This window comes from Salvelinus namaycush, chromosome 32, assembly GCF_016432855.1.
Source record: "Salvelinus namaycush isolate Seneca chromosome 32, SaNama_1.0, whole genome shotgun sequence".
NCBI classification, from domain to species: domain Eukaryota; kingdom Metazoa; phylum Chordata; class Actinopteri; order Salmoniformes; family Salmonidae; genus Salvelinus; species Salvelinus namaycush.
Genome location: NC_052338.1, coordinates 24756009 through 24782298, shown reverse-complemented (window position 1 = coordinate 24782298; position 26290 = coordinate 24756009). Strand labels below are relative to the sequence as shown.

The following is a 26290-nucleotide window of genomic DNA, read 5'->3' as shown; positions in this document are numbered from 1 at the left end:
AGCCTTAAGAAGTTTTAAGCACATATCTGGAACATATTCAGGGTGTTTGTAAACATCCATCAATCTAGGTACACTTGAGCCTGGGTCTTTAAGGAATAACAGAACGTCATCAGCATACATGCATATCTTATGTTCACTGCTTCTTATTGTTATTTCCTCTAAGGTTGGATCCTGTCTTATTGCCTGTGCTAATGGTTCAAGGTACAAGGAGAAGAGTGTAGGTGAAAGATTACAGCCTTGTCTTGCCCCTCGCTCTAATTTTATCGTTTGTGACAAATGTCCATTTATCTTTATTCTAGCGGTCGGACACGAATACAGTGTTTTGATGCACTGTATCACGTCTTTGTTGAAACCAAATCTTTCCATAACTTGGAATAGATAATCCCATCCCACTGAATCAAATGCTTTTCTGCATCTAGACTGATTAATATTGCACTTGTCTTAATGAACTGCATTCCTTCTTATCTTTACCCTCTTTTGGGATTACCGATATGATGGCCTCTCTCCATGACGGTGGAAGACCCCCCTCCCGTAGAGTCCAGTTAAAACAGGCCTTAAGTAGAGGTGTTAGTTGTTCTCTGAAGGTCTTGAACCATTCTGAAGGGAAGCCATCAGGGCCTGGAGACTTGTTTACTTTTAGTTGAGATATTGCTTTATTAATTTCTTCGGTGGATATTTCTAAAGCTAGTCTATCAATTTGCTCTGTCCCAATTAAGGGGAGATCAAGTGAGTTCAAAAAATGCTCTATTGTCTGTGCATCTGCCTTCTCTGGTTGCTTGTACAGATTTGTGTAATATGATTCAAATGCATTCTGTATTTCATCTAATTTGCATGTGATCTTCTTTGTTTTGGGCTCTTTTATTTTGAAAATGGTATTCTGTGCTTGTTGTTTCCTGAGTCTCCATGCTAGTAATATGGTTGCCTTTGAGCCTGCTTCATAATATCGTTGTTTCAGGAACCTGAGCTTTTTCTCTACTTCTTCTCTATAAATCTGGTCAATTTCCTGTTTTACCTTTTGAATCTCTCGTAATATAAGAGGGTCTTTGTATTGACTACGAGATCGTTCTAAGTTTCTTAGTGTTTCCTATAATTTCAGCAGCTTCTGTGCTTTAATCTTTTTCTTGAGAGATGATGTGGCTATGATCTTTCCTCTAATAACCGCCTTAGCTGCATCCCACAATGTAGCAGGGGATACTTCCCCGTTATCATTATTCTCCAGATAGATGTTCAATTCTGTCTTTATTGATTCCTTGAATGCTGGATCATTCAGTATGCTTGTATTACGTTTCCATAGAGTATTTCTTGGTTTGCTATCAAGGTGTAGAGTAAGGTAAACTCCATTATGATTTGTTAACCTGTTTGGGGTGCAGCCCGACACCGGTACACTTATGACAACATCCAGCTCAAGTGCAGGGCGCGAAATTCAAAAGATATTTTTTTTAAATATTTAACTTTCACACATTAACAAGTCCAATACAGCATATGAAAGGTACACATCTTGTGAATCAAGCCAACATGTCCGATTTTTAAAATGTTTTACAGGGAAGACAAAATATGTAAATCTATTAGCTAACCACGTTAGCAAAAGACACCACTTTTTTTACTCCACCAGTTTTTTACTCCATCAGTAGCTATCACAAATTCGACCAAATAAAGATATAAATAGCCACTAACCAAGAAACAACTTCATCAGATGACAGTCTGATAACATATTTATTGTATAGCATATGTTTTGTTCGAAAAATTTGCATATTTCAGGTATAAATCATAGTTTACATTTCAGCTACAATCAGAAATTGCACCGAAAGCAGCCATAATATTTACAGACACCAACGTCAAATACCTAATTACTCATCATAAAACATTTCTGAAAAATACATAGTGTACAGCAATTGAAAGACAGGCATCTTGTGATTCCAGACAATATTTCCGATTTATTAAATGTTTTACAGCGAAAACAAAATGTAGCATTATATTAGCATAGCCACAATAGCCAGAAACACTTGGGCGCCGACGACCAGTTCACATGCACGACAGATATTAGAAATAGCATCATAAAATGTTTCTTACTTTTGGTGATCTTCCGTCAGAATGTTGGACAAGGTGTCCTTTGTCCAGACCAGTCGTTGTTTGGATCTGGAACGGCAAATTTCCCTCTTCATTTAGCATGGGCACTTGCCAAGTGCTACGGATCTCTCCAACGTCAACAAAGTCAGAGAACGGAACACGGCAAAACTCCCGAAAAAATTTAAATAATCTGATTAAACTATATTGAAAAAACATACTTTACGATGATATGGTCACATGTATCAAATAAAATCTAAGACGGAGATGTTAGTCGTCCATAACGAGAGCAAAACAGAAGGCAAATCCATGTCCTCTTTCGCGCGCTCCAGAAACAGGAAGTGGACGGTCACGTCAAACAAAGAGCTTTAATTCCACCTCAGACCAAGATAAACACGAAATTTTTTCTCACACCTTCCCCTGGTTGTCAAGAGGCGGTGAATGAAGTGTATGTAGACTCTTACGTATCATGCCCATGTATAGGCAGGAAGTTGAACAGAGCATCGATTTCTGACATTCCACTTCCTGGTCAGGAAGTGTGCTGCAGAATGACTTCTGTTTCACTCAGAGAAATAATTCAAACGGTTTTAGAAACTAGAGAGTGTTTTCTATCCAATAGTAATAATAATATGGATATTGTACGAGCAAGAATTGAGTACGAGGCCGTTTGAAATGGGCACGATTTAACTGGCTACTCAATACTGCCCCTTGCAGCCATAACAGGTTTAAGTCGCTCTGCCCGATCCTACAATCCTTAAGCCTGTTTATCTGCACTGTACATGAAAAAAGTAGTCTAACCTGGACTATTCAGTGTGGCGGGCTGAGTAAAAAGTATATTCCTTGTCGGTCTTGTGGGTGTCACGCCATACATCGAGTAGTCTTAGATCCTGCAATATCCTATTGATCTTTTTAGCAACTAGACTCATTTTCCTATTTTGATTTGTGCTGTCCAATTTTGAGTTTAAAATTGTGTTAAAATACCCTCCACAGATAAGAGTGCCAGAGGTTTCTGTGGCAATTAAATCAAATACCTTCCTGTAGAAGACCATGTCACTCCCTGGGGGTGTGTATACATTAAAAAATGTAACTTCCTTGTTATCCAGTTTACATTTAACAAGTATAAATCTACCCACCTTGTCTTTTATTTCTGACAAACTCAAAATTAACTGAATTTGGGATCAAGATTTCAACTCTCCTTCTACCCATTTTGTAAGAAGAAAAAAAAGTATTCCTATATCCCATTTTCTTGAGTTTCTCGTGTTCAGGTGTGGATAAGTGAGTTTCCTGCCAGAATAGTATGTCAACTCTCTCCCGTTGCATCTTTGCTATTACCTTACTTCTCTTGATGGCACTCCCCAGTCCGTTTACATTGAGACTTATGACCTTAAATTCCCGATGATGCATCGATATAAATAAAAAAAACTGTGCACCATATCTGCCTGCTTATCATGAACCTAAAAATGAACTAAAAATCAAGAACGATAATAAAGTAAAACCAAAATGGGAAAATACTTTGGTATTTGGACTGCCATGTCAGAGGATCTTCTCTTGCCTCTGGGGTTTGAGGGGATGAGCCTGTCCGCAGGAGGGGCCCCTCGCTCAGATATGAAAATGCGTGACGTAGTCACAAACGAAAATAATAAGGGCGCCTATTTCGTCGCTTATACACATCGGTTAATTACAAGTGAAAACTATACTGGTCATGCATGCATATCTTAATATGCCCTTCTGTCACCCCGTCGTCAATGTGTCATTAATCCTTAGCTAATATATATGTTATTAACGTGACGCTACTTAGTGTGTTCATAAAGAACACAGACTTTTGGCTACTCACCCTTGTTCAGCATTGGGGGGAAATAGGGGAGATATTTTATCTATTGCAATGTCAACCGTAAGTCTTAACAGCTCGCGGTAACTATTAATTCTGTTAAATCCGATTCAGTGTCTTTCATCTTCCCGTTGGAAATGCCTGAGTATCTCTCGGATGTGAACATCCTCTCGCCGAGATGGTTTCCCTCTTTCTCCATGACCCTGCTTGTCGACAACGATCCATGGGAGAGCCTGCTCGAGTCTTTCCGCCGGTAATGTCGCCTTTCTCCTGGCGGTATACTCCACTGGGATGCCCCTTGACTTCAGATTCTCAGACGCCTCGTCTGCATGCTCGTATGTAACCAGGCCATTTACCAGAAATAACCGCATTTTTGCCGGGAATGGTGTTTGGAAGCGTATACCCTTCTCTTTCTTAATGGGGGTGTATTCTTTCCTTTTCAGTATCTCTCCCGCATAGTCATGATCAAAGAACACTCATTGGCCTTGGAAGCCAACAGGCTTTTTCCAGGTTGCATGTAAGACTTTCTCTTTGACTGAGAATTTTAGGAACTGTACTACTATGGATCTTGGTGGGGCGCCGCTGGAGGGTTTTGGGGCCAGAGCTCGGTGTGCTCTCTCAATTCCCAGGTCAGTGTCGTCCTCAAGTATGTCTTTGAATAGACCCTCCACGAATTTGGGCATAGAGTCTTTTTCTGCGCCCTCTACTACGTTATAAAGTCTAATGTTGTTTCGACGTGAGAAACCTTCGAGTTCTGTCACTTTTGCCTGTAGTGCGTGTTGGTTTTTCAGTGACTGTTCAAGTATTTCCTTGACTGCGGAGTTCAATGTGTTCGTTTCCCTAATGCGCTGTTCTGCATCCCCCATTCTTGTAGATATGCTGTGAAGTTCTTCTTTGTTTTCTTCAAGTTTCTGGTTAATGTCGTTCTTGAACTCATTTAGTTATTTTCATACATCTTCTCGAAGTTCCTCTCGTAAGCCTGTGAGCGCCTCGCGCAATTCCTCCTTCATCACCTCACGAAATGAGGGTTCTTTTGCTGCTGCTATCTTATTTGCGCTAGCATTAGCCATCTCGGGTTCATCGACGATTATATCTTCTGCTGTCTTTTTACGGGCTGTTGTAGCTCTGCGACCTTTTCCTATTTTCCCGTTTTCCATTTTGCGTAAGTTATTACAATGCTCAGAGTAAATACTTGAATTTAGGGGGGGGAAATACCCAACCGATGTGCAGTATGAAAAACTAGGCAGCCATTTCCTAAGTTGCATCACCAGAAGCCGGGTATGAATACTTTCTGAAAGTACTGTATGGCACTGGTCAGCTAGCTAGGCTAAAGAGCCCCAAGGGTCAGTAACTGGGAGCCATAAACCAAAGGGAGTTGTGTGTCGCTCCATTAAGAGAAGCTCTAGAGGCAATCATCTGTTTTCAGAGAGAGAGAGAGAGAGAGGCTCACCAGGTCAGTTATGAGAGAGAGCAATACAGACAGAGAGATGAGAGTATGTGGCAAATCTGAACGTCCTTGAGTTTTCCCATTTACTTTGAAATTCAATGTCAGCCATGACACCACAAACAGTCAACAGACAGAGATGGTCTTTCCTCTAGTTTGCATCCACAATTGCAACCTATTCCCTATATAGGCCACTACTTTTGACCAGAGACCTGGGCCCGGTTTCCCAAAAGCATCTTAAGGCTAAGTTAATCTTAAAACCATAGGATCCTATGGTTCAAACGATAAACTTAACCTTAAGATGCACTTGGGAACCCGGGCCCTGGTCAAAAGTAGTGCACTAAACGAGGAATAGAATGCCATTTGAGACCAGGATTTCCGCTAGGAAAATGTGGGGTCGGGCAATGTGACCGGGAAGATTTAAATTTACCGGCCATTTGAGAAATTGATCAGACCCATATGCATTGGGTGCATAACCCATTAGGGTGTCACGCCGTGGTGCTCAGAATGACAGAAATCATATTTAGATTATGGTAATTCATCTTAACAGAACACACATCTCCTGTAATGAAGCAGCCAATAAAATTTAATTTTCAAACATTTGCCAAAATGCAATTAGCTGGAAAACAACATTGTAATCAGCGCACCTGATGCGAACGGTATATGACAGATATGAAAATCTCTGTTAGAAACTTAGAAAGAGGGTGAATCTATAGATGCAACAACGACGATGGGTTGCAAATATGACCAGGATTTTGCCTTTGGATTCTGGACAACGAAAGAAAGTTATATGAAAACCAGTAGCACAGGAGAAATGGAATATGAGGAAGTCTTTCATAGGCAGCGCTAGTGGCAAAAGGCCTAGCTGAATATTGAGGTGCGGCTGTCAGTGAAAAGCATCTAAAACAAGTGTGAAGATAATGTGTTTTGAGTAGAATTTAATATGTTGAGACAAGAAAAAGAGGGGTGTGTGGCAAAAATAGCCTATTGGAGCTTCTATCTCCATAATGCATGCACTCAGATCCCCAGAATGCACTCAGCTGTCTCCCGCATTCATTGTTTCATAGTGTGAATTGTTTGCCCTTTGATTGTCTTAACTCACCACATCCACAACTAACAAGCTGAGCTTCAGTATTTTTTTCCTCTTCACCTTACACAGTAAGTCAACGAAAGTCAGTTTTTTTAAATATCCATTGCAAATAATAGCCTAATAGTTCCTCACAGTTGGCCTACTTAAAAAATCTTTCCAACAATCTCCCCCTCGATAATCACAAAGCCATCTGATGATCCCATATATCCAGTGGAAATGTCATAACATACCTTTCCCTTGTGCAAAATCAGTTGTCTGTCCTGAGCTCACTGCAGGGAAAATCTGAGGGCCCGGAATAGACTATAGTTGATACAATGTTGCAAGTTCACTAGCTCCAGTGTAGGGCTGGATCCAGTTGATTGTATCAAATCAATGTTGCACTTCACAAGACATTGCTCAAGTCAAGACAGATAGAAGAGGGAGAGAAACAGACTAGGTAAAGAGAATAATGTGATTGAAAATTCCAGTTCTTTCATCGGTATATTTTAAACTGTTTTTATTTGTCGGCCTTGTGTTTTTTACTTAGTTGACAAATGAAAGTTAGAGGCCAGCGGCTGCATCGGCCATCTCGGAGTTAGTTCCATACGCTCATTTAGGTAATGTAGTAGCCAATAGTCACTGTGCATCAATGTGTCCACATGGCAGAGGCTGCTGCTCTCGCATTAGTTGAATTTGAAACTTTTTTTATTTGTATCATTTTAAATTAAGATTTTTATGATTAACCTCTTGACAATGATTTTGAGAAACGAAAACATTATTATTGAAATGAAACTGTTACACGAAAATGCACTATGAAAATCATAACTGGCATGCAGATCGGTATAAAATGGTAGGATAAATTGTACGCTTCCCGAAACTTGAAACTCACTCGTAGCCTATGAAGTCTTCATAAAATATTTCGCTACACATTTCTATGGTCGGATTTTCAAGCAAGGTAAAACATGCCTCATAATATTAAGTACAACATTCAGGTTCATGATTTCAAAATGCATACTGCCTCCAGATCACATTGTAAAGTGGTGGGTGACACGCTGATAGCCTGTTAACCATTGTTTTTCTTCCAGTCTATTTGGCAACAATGCTATTTATCTGCTTTTCTTTTTGGGCCAAAAGCCAGCAATTACCGGCTAACGAAAATCCTGTTTGAGACACAGCCCTTGCCGTGTTTTGAGCAGCCTTCTCTAGTTAAGATACAGACATGGATGAGCCTGTCGGACTGTGGTTGTAGGAATGTAATCCATTGTTCATATGGGGATCTGATGCTGCCAACAATAATGTCTGTATTCTCTCTAAACTCCATTGTAAAAGACAGGAGGTCCTTATTTTTGGGTTCTGCTAAAAATTGAGAGAATACCACAGATACTGTGAGCGTCCAATTGGTATCCTATTAAGACCCCTTGACTTTTTCACATTTTGTTACATTAGAGTCTTATTCTAAAATGTATTAAATTGTTTTTTACCCCCCAATCTACACACAATACCCCATAATGACAAAGCAAAAACTGTTTTTTTTTAAATTTTAGCAAATGTATAAAAATAAATAAATAAATATTACATTTACATAAGTATTCAGACCCTTCACTCTGTACTTTGTTGAAGCACCGTTGGCACTAATTACAGCCTCGAGTCTTCTTGGGTATGACGCTACAAGCATGGCACACCTGTATTTGGGTAGTTTCTCCCATTCTTCTCTGCAGATCCTCTCAAGATCTGTCAGGTTAGATGGGGAGATGTTCAAATCGGGTTCAAGTCCAGGCTCTGGCTGGGCCACTCAAGGACTTGTCCCAAAGCCACTCCTGCGTTGTCTTGGCTGTGTGCTTCGGGTTGTTGTCCTGTTGGAAGGTGAACCTTCGCCCCAGTCTGAGGTCCTGAGCGCTCCGCAGCAGGTTCATTAAGGATCTCTGTACTTTGCTCCATCCATCTTTGCCTCGATCCTGACTAGTCTCTCAGTCCCTGCCGCTGAAAAACATCCCCACAGTATGATGCTGCCACCATGCTTCACCGTAGGGATGGTGCCAGGTTTCCTCCAGACATGACGCTTGGCATTCAGGCCAAAGAGTTCAATCTTGGTTTCATCAGACTAGATAATCTTGTTTCTCATGGTCTGAGAGTATTCAGGTGCTCCAAGCGGGCTGTCATGTGCCTTTTACTGAGGGGCTTCTGTCTGGCCACTCTACCATAAAGGCCTGATTGGTGGAATGCTGCAGAGATGGGAGAATCCTCCAGAAGGACAACCATCTCCACAGAGGAACTCTGGAGCTCTGTCAGAGCGACCATTGGGTTCTTGGTGACCTCCCTTACCAAGGCTTTTCTCCCCCGATTGCTCAGTTTGGCTGGGCGGCCAGCTCTAGGAAGAGTCTCGGTGGTTCCAAACTTCTTCCATTTAAGAATGATGGAGGCCACTGTGTTCTGGGGGACCTTTAATGCTGCAGAAATGTTTTGGTACCCTTCCCCAGATCTGTGCCTCGGCACAATCCTGTCTCGGAGCTCTTTCGGACAATTCCTTCGACCTCATGACTTGATTTTTGCTCTGACATACACATGTCAACTGTAGGACCTTATATATAGACAGGTGTGTGCCTTTCCAAATCATCTCCAATCAATTGAGTTTACCACAGGTGGGCTCCAAGTTGTAGAAACATCAAGGATAAGCAATGGAAACAGGATGCACCGGAGCTCAATTTCGTGTCTCATAGCAAAGGGTCTGAATGTTTATGTAAATAAGGTATTTCTGTTTTTTAAATTTATATTTTAAACCCTGTTTTCACTTTGTCATTATGGGGTATTGTGTGTAGATTGCTAAGGAAAATGTATAATTTAATCAATTTTAGAATAAGGCTGTAACCTAACAAAATGTTGAGAAAGTCAAGAGGTCTTAATACTTTCCGAAGGCACTACATAGTGCATTACTTTTGACCAAAGCTCTATGGGCCTTCGTCAAAAGTAGTGCACTATATAGTGAATAGGGTCAAAAGTAGTGCACTTTTTAGTGAATAGGGTGTCATTTGGGACACCTGTTTTTCTTGATTCTTTATCATCTGACAGTCAGATTCCTGGTTCTGTGAGTTGTTGTTAACCTCAAGGTCAGCCTGTGATGAATGACACAGTCAACAAGACAAGAAAGATAGTGAGTGTATCACTGCCCTGGGAACATGACTCCACCACAACACACAAACGCACACTCACAGTAAGAGTCTTAACCAGTTTTACTGGCATCTAGAATTCCCAGTCAGTAAAGATCTCCACACCTCCAGTTAATTACCACTGAGGTATGATAGGAGCTCTCACAGAGAAAGCAAACGGCTAATTTGACAACCTAATCAGTGTTTGGAAATGAAAATCTGCAGAGTTAACTTAGCTATTGCTACATCCTTAAAACCAATCTACACAATATTTCTCAAATATTAGTCTCTTTCAAATCAGACATCTATCCTATCCCCTTTGGTCTCATAATTCAAAAAAAATGGAGGCCTTATGCAACATTCTTTCCTTGATGTGATAAAAAGGAGCACATCAATTCGGTTTCCGTACACAGTGCTGTTTCATTAGGCTACGGCTCCATACATTTGCATAGTCAGACCGTACTGGAGTGGAAATGAGAAACAGATCAAAGAGATAACAAGAGGGTCAGCCAAGGGAGGAAGGAAGGAAGGAGTGAGAGGCAGAGAGAGAGCAAGTGAGCTCATGGTTTCTTAGAAACCGAGTAAACTGATCCATCCATCCAATCTAACGCCTTGCTTAATTTCCAGTTCAGCTCACGATCCATCCATCCATCCATCCATCCATCCATCCATCCATCCATCCATCCATCCATCCATCCATCCATCCATCCATCCATCCATCCATCCATCCATCCATCCATCCATCCATCCATCCATATGCTGTCCTCTCCCATCAGGGGCAGGCTTTGATAAGACCTGTGCTGTGAGCGGCAGGCAGGGAGGGAGAGAGCGAGCGAGCGCGACAGACAGAGGAGAGGCGTGCTGTGACTCACATGCCACGTCCATGCTGCATGGACAGGGAGCAGGCAGGGAGGGAGACACACACACACACACACACACACACACACACACACGGCAGTGCTACAGTGTAGAGAGACTGATGTAGTGCTCTCCATTGGGCTATCTGGCGGCTCTGTTATGGCGTGTGGTATATGTTCCTGGCATGGTAAACGCCAATAAATAGCCATTCTGAGTGATCACCTTCAACCAATGGTGAATCATTTCTATCATAATGGGAGTGGTCAGCAACATTAAGGCGGTTATATACAATAAAACATAATACAACACTTTACACAATACATTAAGTGTGTTCCGTCAGGCCACTACTCTACAATACAAAATCCATGTGTACGTGTGTAGAGTGCATGTCTTATCATGTGTGTCTGTGCCTGTGTATGCGTCTCTTCACAGTCCCCGCTGTTCAATAAGGTGTATTTTTATCTGTTTTTAAAATCTGATTCTACTGCTTGCATCAGTTACCTGATGTGGAATAGAGTTCCATGTAGCCATGGGTCTATGTAGTACTGTGCGCCTCCCATAGTCTGTTCTTAACTTGGGGATTGTGAAGAGACCTTTGGTGGCATGTCTTGCAAACAAGTAGTGATGAAGTCATTCTCTCCTCCACTTTGAGCCATGTGAGATGTACATGCATATTATCTCTGTACATTTAGGGGCCAGCCGTGCTGCCCTGTTCTGAGCCATCTGTAATTTTCCAAGGTCCCTCTTTGTGGTACCTGACCACACGACTGAACAGTAGTCCAGGTGCGACAAAACTAGACCCCATTGATAGTGTTGTTAAGAAGGCAGAGCAGCGCTTTATTATGGACAGACTGCTCCCCATCTTAGCTTCTGTTGTATCAATATGTTTTGACCATGACAGTTTAGAATCCAGGGTTACTCCAAGCAGTTTAGTCACTTCAACTTGCTCAATTTCAACCTTATTTATTACAAGATTTAGTTGAGGTTCAGGGTTTAGTGAATGATTTGTCCCAAATACAATGCTTTTAGTTTTGGAAATATTTAGAACTAACTTATTCCTTGCAACCCATTCTAAAACTAACTGCAGCTCTTTGTTAACTTCTTATGGCTGGGGGCAGTATTGAGTAGCTTGGATGAATAAGGAGCCCAGTGTAAACTGCCTGCTACTCAGGCCCAGAAGATATGCATAGTATTAGTAGATTTGGATAGAAAACACTCTGAAGTTTCTAAAACTGTTAAAATTATGTCTGTGAGTATAACAGAACTTATTTGGCAGGCGAAACCCCGAGGACAAACCATCCACGATTATGTTTTTGAGGTCACTATTTTCAATTGGTTTTCTATCGGGATCTAGATTTCTAAGGCACTTGCTTGCAGTTCCTATCGTTTCCACTAGATGTCAACAGTCTTCAGAAATTGGTTGATGTTTTTCCTTTGAGAAATGAAGAAGTAGCCATGTTCAGATTGAGGGTCGAGTGAAGTGTACTGTCTGTTAGAGGCGTGTGACCTAAAAGCTCGCTCCACTTTGTTTTTATCCGCTATTGAACGCAGTTTATCCCGTCTTAAATTTGATCGATTATTTACATTTAAAAATACCTAAAGTTGTAGTAGGAAAGTTGTTTGAAATGTCTGGATCAAGTTTACAGGTAACTTATTAGATACTTTGTAGTCATGTTGCGCGAGTTGGAACCGGTGTATTTTCAGAATCAAACGCACCAAATAAATGGACATTGTGGGGATATAACGACAGAATTAATCAAACAAAAGGACCATTTGTGATGTTTAATGGACATATTGGAGTGCCAACAGAAGAGGATCTTCAAAGGTAAGGCATGAATTATATCGTTATTTCTGACTTTGTGGCGGGTTGAATTATGATTTTCATGTGTTTGTTTGATGGGGTGCTGTCCTCAGATAATAGCATGGTTTGCTTTCGCCGTAAAGCCTTTTTGAAATTTGACACTGTGGCTGGATTAACAAGAAGTTGATCTTTAAACCGATGTATAACACTTGTATGATTTATGAATTATTATTATGAGTATTTCTGTTTTTGAATTTGGCGCGCTGCTATTTCACTGGGTGTTGTCAATTGGCGCGCAAAGGGATCACTAAGAAGTTAACATACCATAAATATCATAGTATATAGACAAACAAAAGCAGGCTAGATAGTTTGGTGCCAGGGGGTTTGGATTTTGTTTTGGGGGCCTTTGTGCCGCGCCTGAAAATGAGGTGAAACACTGACAGGAGCTATACAGTAGCAGAAGGCTTCTCGTAGACAGTGTCTTTGCATCAGAGGGGTGAATTTTTACACCGGCTGTTGTTACCCCGTGCAAGCCATCAGGATCATGGTTGGATTTCCAACTGATCCGTGCACACGAGTGTGGAAGCATTACTGAGCATCAGAAGTCCACATCATAATATTTTTATGTGGAGAACGACGAGAGCGATGGAGAGAACGAAAAAAAACAGACAAAAGGAAGAGTGCAGGAGCGTGACGAGAAGGTGGATCCATAAAAGGCAGCAATAGGAGAGCAGTGACCCATCCTGTGAAACCAGTAGTAGAGGAAACACAGTGAGTACACAGCTGGAGCTAACCTGTGTGAACACCTGGGTTGTACACCAGCATGCTCCAGCTGCTGGAGACGACATGTATAACAGAGAGAAATATAATCAACACATCCAACACCATCCTGACACACTCACACCACACTCCAACGCACACACAACAAGAGAGAGAAAAAACACATCTGCACCCATCCAAGCTATACTTAGATAAATTCCTAAATCTGTAATGTTCATCTGACTGGTTCATAGTAACAGGAAACTAAATACCAAAACTCTAAAAAGGTTACATACTGTACAAGCTCTTCCACAGACAGCTGGAAAGAGGTAGACCAAATCAATAACTATCGGTTAACGAACGGGGAGGGATGGTATGTGGTGGTGGGATACTAAATAGACAGGAACATCTAATTAACACTCAACTCATTAGGACCTAAGTCTTCTTGAGTACAGCTGGAATGTCAGGGGACAAAGTGAATACTATCACTTAACAGATTATTTACAGTGTACTGTACAGTTTAAAACCTCTGAGCTGGCTGTACCATAACAATGTCAAACCTACTTGAGGGGGCTTCGTTGCCCTCAAATCAGGCTAAGGCCTCTGGTCTCAGTACAGATTACAGAAGAGTACTTACTTACTGAAGAGTACAACCAATGATCTCAAGAACTGATCAGAGTACAGTTGTGGCCAAAAGTTTGAGAATGAAAATGTATATGTGTGTCAAAGTCTGCTGCCTCAGTTTGTATGATGGCAATTTGCATATATTCCAGAATGTCATGAAGAGTGATCAGATGAATTGCAATTCATTGCAAAGTCCCTCTTTGCCATGCAAATGAACGGAATCTCAAAAAAACATTTCCACTGCATTTCAGCCTTGCCACAAAAGGACCAGCTGACATCATGTCAGTGATTCTCTTGTTAACACAGGTGTGAGTGTTGACGAGGACAAGGCTGGAGATCACTCAATCATGCTGATTGAGTTCAAATAACAGACTAGAAGCTTCAAAAGGAGGGTGGTGCTTGGAATCATTGTTCTTTCTCTGTCAACCATGGTTACCTGCAAGGGAGCACGTGCCGTCATCATTGCTTTGCACAAAAAGGGCTTCACAGGCAAGGACATTGCTGCCAGTAAGATTGCACCTAAATCAACCATTTATCGGATCATCAAGAACTTCAAGGAGAGCGGTTCAGTTGTTGTGAAGAAGGCTTCAGGGCGCCCAAGAAAGTCCAGCAAGTGCCAGGACCGTCTCCTAAAGTTGATTCAGCTGCGGGAATGGCAGCAGGCAGGTGTGAGTGCATCTGCACGCACAGTGAGGCAAAGACTTTTGGAGGATGGCCTGGTGTCCTGAAGGGCAGCAAAGAAGCCCCTTCTCTCCAGGAAAAACATCAGGGACAGACTGATATTCTGCAAAAGGTACAAGGATTGGACTGCTGAGGACTGGGGTAAAGTCATTTTCCCTGATGAATCCCCTTTCCGATTGTTTGGTGCATCCGGAAAAAAGCTTGTCCAGAGAAGACAAGGTGAGCGCTACCATCAGTCCTGTGTCATGCCAACAGTAAAGCATCCTGAGACCATTCATGTGTGGGGTTGCTTCTCAGCCAACGGAGTGGGCTCACTCACAATTTTGCCTAAGAAAACAGCCATGAATAAAGAAATGGTACCAACACATCCTCCGAGAGCAACTTCTCCCAACCATCCAGGAACAGTTTGGTGATGAACAATGCCTTTTCCAGCATGATGGAGCACCTTGCCATAAGACAAAAGTGATACCTAAGTGGCTCGGGGAACAAAACATCGATATTTTGGGTTCATAGCCAGGAAACTCCCCAGACTTAATCCCATTGAGAATTTGTGGTCAATCCTCAAGAGGCGGGTGGACAAACAAAACCCCACAAATTCTGACAAACTCCAAGCATTGATTATGCAAGAATGGGCTGCCATCAGTCAGGATGTGGCCCAGAAGTTAATTGACAGCATGCCAGGGCGGATTACAGAGGTCTTGAAAAAGAAGGGTCAACACTGCAAATATTGACTCTTTGCATCAACTTCATGTAATTGTCAATAAAAGCCTTTGACACTTATGAAATGCTTGTAATTATACTTCAGTATTCCATAGTAACATCTGACAAAAATATCTAAAGACACTGAAGCAGAAAACCTTGTGGAAATTAATATTTGTGTCATTCTCAATACGTATGGCCACGACTGTACAGCAGAAGAATATAAACGCAGTGAGCCCATTTCCTTACAGTTCTGCCATTCCCTTAAGCCCGTGCTTCTGTGGTAGAATATTAATAACAACTGTCATTGTGTATTCAGTGGTTGCAGCATCACAGATTTATACTACAAATGACTGGATTATCATCACCTCATCTCAAACTCTCTGTGTGTGTGTGTGTGTGTGTGTGTGTGTGTGTGTGTGTGTGTGTGTGTGTGTGTTACTTTACAGTATAACACCTTCATTTACACTTACCTGCTGTTTCAATTAACGCTGTAATACTGCAGGGAGCCATTAAAACACATGGATACATAAATCTTAAATGGAACATCGAATCAATTCAACCTTAAACTACATGAGGACATGTAGAGCCTAGGAGAGATTTACTAGCAGATTAAAGGATTATAAATTGGATGTTTAAGGTATTAAACACTGCCAACCCAGCGAGGTAAAAAAGACAGTGAAGTTTGAATCAAAAAAGTTTGACAGGCGGCAACTGGAGGCTTTTTAGACAGGACTTCTGGTGGGGAAACCATTAAGATTAACAAATAGCAAGCAAGGAATACATCAATAGGATAACAATTTACATACCTCAGCAAGAACGAGAGAGAGAGAGAGAGAGAGACATGCCAGGCGAGGTATTCTACTCATAAATTGCCATGGTTGGAGGTGAGAGAGTGCCAAACTTCAGAGTAATTTATGTGCACCCAGGCACATGTGGTGAATCTGAATGAGCCATGCTCCCTTGGAACAATCTCCTTTCAGTCTGCAACCTAATCTGGGGCCATATATATCAAGCATCTCTGAGTGCGAGTGCTGATTTGGGATCAGTTTAGCATTTTAGGTCATAATGAATCAGATTATTATGGACAGGCGGGACTTGATCCTAGATCAACACTCCTACTCAGAAACTCTTGGTGCAGACCTTGATCTCCTGACTGGCACGGTGGTCTAAGACACTGCATCTCAGTGCTAGAGGCATCACTACAGACCCTGGTTTGATTCAAGGCTGTATCACAACCGGGCCGTGATTGGGAGTCCCATAGGGCGGCGCACAATTGGCCAAGCGTCGTCCGGGTCTGGCCGAGGTAGGCCGTCATTGTAAATAAGAATATGTTCTTAACTGACTTGCCTAGTTAAATAAATAAAAAATTTAGATTATTAATCTCTAGACTTAAAACAAAAGATACTGCCCTTTAACGTAATTACTCTTCATCAATGAGGCTTATACTGGGATAAATGTGAGGGGGAAAACCAAAGCTGGAAAGAATTCACTTCTAAATACTATTAACTTTGTGTCATTTTCGTTTAAAGACCCCTTAGGGGTTTATAAATGTTTATTTGGGCAAGTCGAGAATCGAGCAGGGGCTTGCTATGACCAGTTAAACAGTGTTTTCCCCTGCGTGTGTTATGACCATTAAAATAGTATTTTCCCTGTGTGTTCAATTTCTTTGTCATGCTGTTCTTCAGGGGTCTATAAAAAGGGATGATATTCTGCTGACACATCCCTTCTGGACCGCTAGTCAAGGCTTTCCAGGCTGGACACACTGGTCCTCCAGGTGTGAAGAAGAGTTAGTAAAAACAAACACACACATAGTAGATTTAGGAATAGGTTATATAACTACATTGTTGTGCAGATTTATGGAGGCATCAAGTGAAACCACATCAATTGTGACAACGTATTGTACTCGGTTAGATGAATGCATACTGTAAGACTACAACTTAATCAAATCAGGCAATTAGCTCAATCCTAAACCCCATTCCAAATCTCCATAAGGCAGAAAATGTAGATACCACTGATATGTAACCGAGGAATTAAGAATCGGTTGGCATCTTTGAGGAACTCAGTACAAGGCAAGGCCAATATCAATACAAGGGATAGTCTACACTGGCAATACAGCTACATCTGTCTACCACAGTCCTGACACCCATAATCCCTGGCAGCCAGACTCAGAGGGAGCCAGTATCTTCTGTGTGTTTATATCAATAGGACATGATGAAACAGGCATTCCTGTTTGCATCAGTAATTCAGTAATTGCATCAGTAATGCTAGCATCAGTAATTCATAATACATTTGTTGGTAGCCCAGCTAGCATGGACACTGACAGTTGCGAATCTGATGCAGCCGAAGAGCTACTGCCCCCTTACCCGGGAAAGCACCAAACAGACAGAGACGTTGGACCATTGAAGAGGTGCAACTATGATGAGAACTACATTGATTTGGGGTTCACTTATATTGGGAGTAGTGCCTTTCCTCAGCCACAGTGTGTTATATGTGCAAAAGTACTATCTCACAACTCGATGAAACCTTCACTCTTGCGCAGACATTTAGAAACAAAATATGACAATTAGAAAAATAAGCCACGGGAGTTTGAGCAAGAATTAAGACATGTATAAAAGCAACAGATACCATTAATAAGAAGGGGCTAGAAGCGTCTTATATGGTGAGCTACCGAGTGGCTGGGACAGGCAAGCCCCATACTATTGTGGAGGACTTAATTCTTCCTGCTGACGCGGACATGGCTGGGACAATGCTGGGGGAAAAGGCAAAAACAAAACTATACAGACAATGTCTTCATCAAACAACACCGTTTCACGACGCATCAGTGACATGGCGGGAGAGGTTTTGAAACAATTACAACTTCACATAAAAGCCAGTGAATTCTATGTGTTACAGCTGGATGAGTCAACAGACGTGGCGGGCCTGGCACAGCTCCTGGTATATGTCCGTTACGTTTATGGGGGGCCAATTAAGGAAGACATCCTCTTCTGCAAACCACTGAAACCCAGAACAGGAGAGGATATTTTTAAAGTACTGGACAGCTTTGCGACATCAAATGGACTTTGGTGGTCAAGATGTGTTGGTATCTGTACTACTGGCGCAAAAGCCATGACAGGGAGACATAGTGGAGTGGTAACGCCCGTGCAAGCAGTTGCTCCCGACACCACTTGGGTACACTGCAGCATCCACCGAGAGGCTCTTGCTGCCAAGGGAATGCCTGACAGCTTGAAAGACGTTTTCAAATCAAATCACATTTTATTTGTCACATGCACCGAATACAACAAGTGTAGACCTTACAGTGAAATGCTTACTTACAAGCCCTCAACCAACAATGCAGTTTCAAGAAAATACCCCCCAAAAAGTAAGAGATAAGAAAAACAAATAATTAAGGGACAGCAGTAAATAACAATAGTGGGGCTATATACAGGGGGTACCGGTTCAGAGTCAGTGTGTCAATGTGCGGGGGCACCGGTGGAGGTAATTATGTACATGTAGGTAGGGTTATTAAAGTGGCTATGCATAGATAATAACAGAGAATAGCAACAGTGTGTGGGGAGGGGGGTGAAAATAGTCTGGGTAGCCATTTGATTAGAGGTTCAGGAGTCTTATGGCTTGGGGATAAAGCTGTTTAGAAGCCTCTTGGACCTAGACTTGGTATTCTGGTACCGCTTGCCGTGCGGAAGCAGAGAGAACAGTCTATGACTAGGGTGGCTGGAGTCTTTGACAATTTTTAGGGCCTTCCTCTGACACCGCCTGGTATAGAGGTCTTGGATGGCAGGAAGCTTGGCCCTAGTGATGTACGGGGCCGTACGCACTACCCTCTGTAGTGCCTTGCGGTCGGAGGTCGAGCAGTTGCCATACCAGGCAGTGATGCAACACGTCAGGATGCTCTCGATGGTGCAGCTGTAAGACCTTTTGAGGATCTGAGGACCCATGCCAAATCTTTTCAGTCTCCTGTGGGGGAATAGGTTTTGTCGTGCCCTCTTCATGACTGTTTTGATGTACTTGGACCAGGTTAGTTTGTTGGTGATGTGGACACCAAAGGAACTTGAAGCTCTCAACCTGCTCCACTACAGGGGTAGGGTAAGTACGTACAGTCACTGTGGGGACAACGTCCTCGATGCACTTATCGATAAAGCCAGTGACTGATGTGGTGTACTCCTCAATACCATCGGAAGAATCACTGATGCTTCCTGGTTTAAATTTTTGCTTGTAAGCAGGAATCAGGAGGATAGAGTTATGGTTAGAATTGCCAAATGGAGGGTGAGGGAGATCTTTATATGCGTCTCTGTGTGTGGAGTAAAGGTGGACTACAATTTTTTCTCCTCTGGTTGCACATTTAACATGCTGGTAGAAATTCAGTAAAACTGATTTAAGTTTCCCTGCAGTAAAGTCACCGGCCACCAGGAGCGCCACCTTTCGGTGGGCATTTTGTTGTTTGCTTATGGCGGAATACAGCTCATTGAGTGCAGTTTAAGTGCCAACTGCGCTCTATGGTGGTATGTAGACAGCTACGAAAAATACAGATGAAAACTATCTAGGTAGATCATGAGATACTCTACCTCAGGCGAGCAAAACTGTGAGACTTCCTTAGATATCGTGCACCAGCTGTTGTTTACATAAATGCATAGGTCCCCGCCCTGTGTCTGAGTGTATAACCCGCCAGCTGTGTGTTCTTAATGTCGTCGTTCAGCCACGACTCGGTGAAACATAAGATATTACAGTTTTTAATGTCCCGTTGGTAGGATATACGTGCTTTCAGTTCGTCCCATTTATTTTCCAGTGATTGAACGTTAGCTTGCAGAATGGAAAGCAAGGGCAAATTAGCCACCGTCGTCTGATCCTCGCAAGGCACCCGGATCTTTTGCCTTGAAAGCTCTGTTTCCTTCTCCAGCGAGTCACGGGGATCGTGCCTGGTCGATTGTCTGCAATATATCCCTTGCGTCAGACTCGTTGAAGAAGAACTCCTCGTCCAATTTGAGTAATCTCTTTTCGGTCATAAGAGACGGTAGCAGCAACATTATGTACAAAACAAGTTACGAACAAATAGAAAAAAAACTAACAAAATAGCATGATTGGTTGAGAGCCGATAAGACGGCAGCCCTACCCTCCGGCGCCATTGAAAATGGTTAACTTTGTTAAAGCAAAGCCCCGGAACTCTCGTGTATTTTCTGCACTATGCAATGATATGGGCAGCGACCATGAAACACTTTTACAACATACAGAAGTGCGCTGGTTATCAAGGGGCAAAGTATTGACACTTTTTTTTTTTTTTAATTGAGAGACGAGCTTAAAGTTCTTTACTGACCATAATTTTCACTAGTCTGACCACTTGCATAATGGCGAGTTTCTCACACGACTGGCCTATCTGGGTGATGTTTTTTCCCACCTGAATGATCTGAATCTAGGATTACAGGGATTATCTGCAACTATATTCAATGTGCGGGACAAAATTGAGGCTATGATTAAGAAGTTGGAGCTCTTCTCTGTCTGCATTAAGAAGGACAACACACAGGTCTTTCCATCATTGTATGATTTTTTTGTGTGCAAATGAACTCAAGCTTACGGACAATGTCAAACAGAGAAGCACCTGAGTGAGTTGGGTGCGCAATTACGCAGGTACTTTCCCGAAATGGATGACACAAACAAATGGATTCATTATCCCTTTCATGCCCTGCCTCCAGTCCACTTACCAATATCTGAACAAGAGAGCCTCAAGGAAATTGCAACAAGTGGTTCTGTGAAAATGGAGTTTAATCAGAAGCCATTGCCAGATTTCTGGATTGGGCTGCGCTCAGAGTTTCCTGCCTTGGCAAATCGCGCTGTTAAGACAGTGATGCCCTTTGCAACCACGTACCTATGTGAGAGTGGATTCTCAGTCCTCACTAAATACAGGCACAGACTGCGTGGAAAATGATTTAAGACTGAGACTCTCGCCAATACAACCCAACATTGCAGAGTTATGAGCATCCTTTCAAGCACACCCTTCTCATTAACCTGTGGTGAGTTATTCACCATTTTCAATGAACAAATAAGATTTTATATGTAAGATGGTTAAATAAAGAGTAAAATTATTTATTATTATTATTTGTGCCCTCGTCCTATAAGAGCTCTTTGTCACTTCCCACTCATTCTTATGTTTAATAAATGTATCGTATAGTGTGTGTGTGGCAGGCTTACAATGATGGCAAAAAAACTAAATTTGAGAGTGCGCTGACCCTGGTGCACAGCTGGGTACGCAGCTGGAGGTTGAATGTTTAGGGGTACGGGACTATAAAATGTTTGGGAACCACTGATCTATAGGATAGAGAAATCATCAAGAGTAAACATCTATAGGATAGAGTAAACATCTATAGGATAGAGTAAACATCTATAGGATAGAGTAAACATCTATAGGATAGAGTAAACATCTAGAGAGAAAACATCTATAGGATAGAGTAAACATCTATAGGATAGAGTAAACATCTATAGGATAAAGAAAACATCTATAGGATAGAGTAAACATCTAGAGAGAAAACATCTATAGGATAGAGTAAACATCTATAGGATAGAGTAAACATCTATAGGATAGAGTAAACATCTAGAGAGAAAACATCTATAGGATAGAGTAAACATCTATAGGATAGAGTAAACATCTATAGGATAGAGTAAACATCTAGAGAGAAAACATCTATAGGATAGAGTAAACATCTATAGGATAGAGTAAACATCTATAGGATAGAGTAAACATCTATAGGATAAAGAAAACATCTATAGGATAGAGTAAACATCTAGAGAGAAAACATCTATAGGATAGAGTAAACATCTATAGGATAGAGTAAACATCTATAGGATAGAGTAAACATCTATAGGATAGAGAAAACATCTAGAGAGAAAACATCTAAAGGATAGAGAAAACATCTATAGGATAGAGAAAACATCTATAGGCTAGAGTAAACATCTATAGGATAGAGTAAACATCTATAGGATAGAGTAAACATCTATAGGATAGAGAAAACATCTATAGGATAAAGAAAACATCTAGAGAGAAAACATCTATAGGATAGAGAAAACATCTAGAGAGAAAACATCTATAGGATAGAGAAAACATCTATAGGATAGAGTAAACATCTATAGGATAGAGTAAACATCTATAGGATAAAGAAAACATCTATAGGATAGAGTAAACATCTATAGGATAAAGAAAACATCTATAGGATAGAGAAAACATCTATAGGATAGAGTAAACATCTATAGGATAGAGTAAACATCTATAGGATAGAGTAAACATCTATAGGATAGAGTAAACATCTATAGGATAGAGTAAACATCTATAGGATAGAGTAAACATCTATAGGATAAAGAAAACATCTATAGGATAAAGAAAACATCTATAGGATAGAGTAAACATCTATAGGATAGAGAAAACATCTAGAGAGAAAACATCTAGAGAGAAAACATCTATAGGATAGAGAAAACATCTATAGGATAGAGAAAACATCTAGAGAGAAAACATCTATAGGATAGAGAAAACATCTAGAGAGAAAACATCTATAGGATAGAGAAAACATCTATAGGATAAAGAAAACATCTATAGGATAGAGAAAACATCTATAGGCTAAAGAAAACATCTATAGGCTAAAGAAAACATCTATAGGCTAAAGAAAACATCTATAGGCTAAAGAAAACATCTATAGGATAGAGTAAACATCTATAGGATAGAGAAAACATCTATAGGATAGAGTAAACATCTATAGGATAGAGTAAACATCTATAGGATAGAGAAAACATCTATAGGATAGAGAAAACATCTATAGGATAGAGTAAACATCTATAGGATAAAGAAAACATCTATAGGATAGAGTAAACATCTAGAGAGAAAACATCTATAGGATAGAGTAAACATCTATAGGATAGAGAAAACATCTAGAGAGTAAACATCTATAGGATAGAGTAAACATCTAGAGAGAAAACATCTATAGGATAGAGTAAACATCTATAGGATAGAGAAAACATCTATAGGCTAGAGAAAACATCTATAGGCTAGAGTAAACATCTATAGGCTAGAGTAAACATCTATAGGATAGAGAAAACATCTATAGGCTAGAGAAAACATCTATAGGCTAGAGTAAACATCTATAGGATAGAGTAAACATCTATAGGATAGAGAAAACATCTATAGGATAGAGAAAACATCTAGAGAGTAAACATCTATAGGATAGAGTAAACATCTATAGGATAGAGTAAACATCTATAGGCTAGAGAAAACATCTATAGGATAGAGAAAACATCTATAGGATAGAGTAAACATCTATAGGATAGAGAAAACATCTAGAGAGTAAACATCTATAGGATAGAGTAAACATCTAGAGAGAAAACATCTATAGGATAGAGTAAACATCTATAGGCTAGAGAAAACATCTATAGGCTAGAGTAAACATCTATAGGATAGAGTAAACATCTATAGGATAGAGAAAACATCTATAGGATAGAGAAAACATCTATAGGATAGAGAAAACATCTAGAGAGTAAACATCTATAGGATAGAGTAAACATCTAGAGAGAAAACATCTATAGGATAGAGTAAACATCTATAGGATAGAGAAAACATCTATAGGCTAGAGAAAACATCTATAGGCTAGAGTAAACATCTATAGGCTAGAGTAAACATCTATAGGCTAGAGTAAACATCTATAGGATAGAGAAAACATCTATAGGATAGAGAAAACATCTAGAGTAAACATCTATAGGATAGAGAAAACATCTATAGGATAGAGTAAACATCTATAGGCTAGAGAAAACATCTATAGGATAGAGAAAACATCTATAGGATAGAGAAAACATCTATAGGATAGAGAAAACATCTATAGGATAGAGAAAACATCTATAGGATAGAGAAAACATCTATAGGATAAAGAAAACATCTAGAGAGAAAACATCTATAGGATAGAGAAAACATCTATAGGATAGAGAAAACATCTAGAGAGAAAACATCTATAGGATAGAGAAAACATCTATAGGATAGAGAAAACATCTAGAGAGAAAACATCTATAGGATAGAGAAAACATCTATAGGATAGAGAAAACATCTATAGGATAGAGTAAACATCTATAGGATAAAGAAAACATCTATAGGATAAAGAAAACATCTATAGGATAGAGTAAACATCTATAGGATAGAGAAAACATCTATAAGATAGAGTAAACATCTATAGGATAGAGTAAACATCTATAGGATAAAGAAAACATCTATAGGATAAAGAAAACATCTATAGGATAGAGAAAACATCTATAGGATAGAGAAAACATCTATTGAGAAAACATTTCTAGAGAAAACATCTACAGGCAAACTGCTGCCACTGGATGCATCTTCTAGCCTACAATTACACACAAAATGCCATTGACTGCAATGCAATGAATTGAATGTGGTTGAATTGATAGCGTGCCTCCCATATCTGGGCGAGTCATTGCGTATATCCCTCCCACAATAAAATCAACTCAATCTGAAGGAGGTGAAAAATGTTCAAAACCACGTGCAAGGGAAACATAGGCAGGAGGGGCGATGAGCGGACTTCTCCTGTAAGTTAATTCAGGTTTGTTTACAGTGGCCAAAGCTGAACAAGGGAAGTTTGAGCTGTTTGATTAACTAAAAGAAAAATACGACTGTATGCCTAGTCATTCCATAATCTTCTTATTTATATAAATAACACATCTAAACTGATCGAGGATATATTGTAACTTGCCCTGTATGCTACAGAACAAAGTCTGGACAGAGCTATTTTGTAAACAAGTTATCCACTTGTTTCAACAAACAACGACTTCATACACGACCTATTTCATGGGAAGTCCAGTGTTCAGGATGGAATTGTAAACTGGAGGCGAACGAGCCAACTTCAAGAGCGGCTGGATTGTTTTGAGCAAGCTTGTCAATCAACAGAACAGCGCCCAGAACCGCTGGCGGCCACTCCTGCTGAAAAGTAGCCTACTGATACAATTTCCAGGGCGCGCAGACCTAAAATATAACCTAAAATTTAACACTGGCAGTAACATTGGCAATAGTAGCGAGGTGTTTTATAGCGTGTAGCCTAAATCAGTAGAAGCAAAGAGAAAAACCCAAATGCATGCTTTCTGTGTGGGCTAAATTAAAGAACATTTTGAATGTTTACCAACCTGGCAAAGCGCGGGGACTTATCCTGTGCCAAAGCGCTGATGTTCGGAGTTTGTGTCACAGATAGACAGTCAGTTCTGTGTTTTCTGTCCCTCTCCTGCGCGCTAGATTGTGCTGATGTTTTCACTTCCTCTTTCTTCGCCTTCTGTTGGTTGGCTCCTCTCTCCTCCGAGGCTCGAGCAGCGATGCGAGGGACGTTGACCAATTAAAACACAACAAACAATTGAACAATTGAATGGGGCGACAGGACACTCCCCGTTGATGTGTGGCAATTATTATGATAGCAAATGAATAATGTCATGCTTGAACCTCGGGATAAGCGTTTAATATTTCATAGCTATCGATGAATTAATACATAATATATCAAAGAGAGCATATGGGGGTGGGGGTTAGGCCTATAACCTTGTAGCCTACCATAAGATACCTTTATTTGAAATAAAAGGGGGAAACTAACTTTGATTGGGTAAGACCTTAAAATTAAAATAATTTTGAACATTCAAATCTGATACCTTTGGGACATAGTTTCTCCCTAGGTCACATTTCACAATAGATGGAAACAGACAGTATATAGATGAGAATAATAGACAATCATACAAAAGCTACAGTACAGTCAAAACCAGACTTAATTAAATTCATGTCATATAGCTACACCTACTGGCTCCAATATCTAAGCTACCCAGCAGGAGAGAGAAAGACATCTAAGAGTGAGTGATCTGAACTGTTGCCACTGTGCCAGGCTCACACAGCTCTCCTCTCCACAGTATATCAACAGGATTAATACAGGGCCATGTGCCTCTACTGTCTGGAATATAATCTGGGATAATGGTGTCCAAACACCCATCCTGAGGAACCTGTCTGTATGACTGAATCCTGTGGCTTTCTCTCTAGTACGAGATCACAGCTAGGTCAAAATGAGCAAAGCCATGTAATATGATCAGTATTAAGTGGTGTTGCATAATGTATTTGATTGATATGAGCTATCATATGATAGTTAAAATTTGTACAAATATTTGTTTTCTTTTTAATACCCACAAGAATTTGTCTGAGCCATCTAAACAGCATAGATTGTTGAGACTTTGAAATAAAATAAAATCTATCCCAGTCATTGACCACAGTACCTTTGAGTCAAGTCGGAGCATAACTATAGCCAATGGAATCTGTCAAGTTGACTGT

The 26290-nt window shown here is 40.6% G+C and overlaps 1 protein-coding gene across 1 annotated transcript in view; it reads right to left on the bottom strand.

Annotated features, from left to right (window-relative positions):
- The window catches only part of elmo1 (engulfment and cell motility 1 (ced-12 homolog, C. elegans)), a 216818-nt gene extending 191596 nt beyond the window's left edge, over nucleotides 1-25222 (bottom strand). Inside the window, exon 1 of the mRNA XM_038972332.1 lies at nucleotides 25120-25222. The gene's annotated coding sequence lies outside the window, so the exon portion shown is untranslated. The remainder of the gene's footprint in view (nucleotides 1-25119) is intronic.
- Between the last annotated feature and the right edge of the window lie 1068 nt (nucleotides 25223-26290).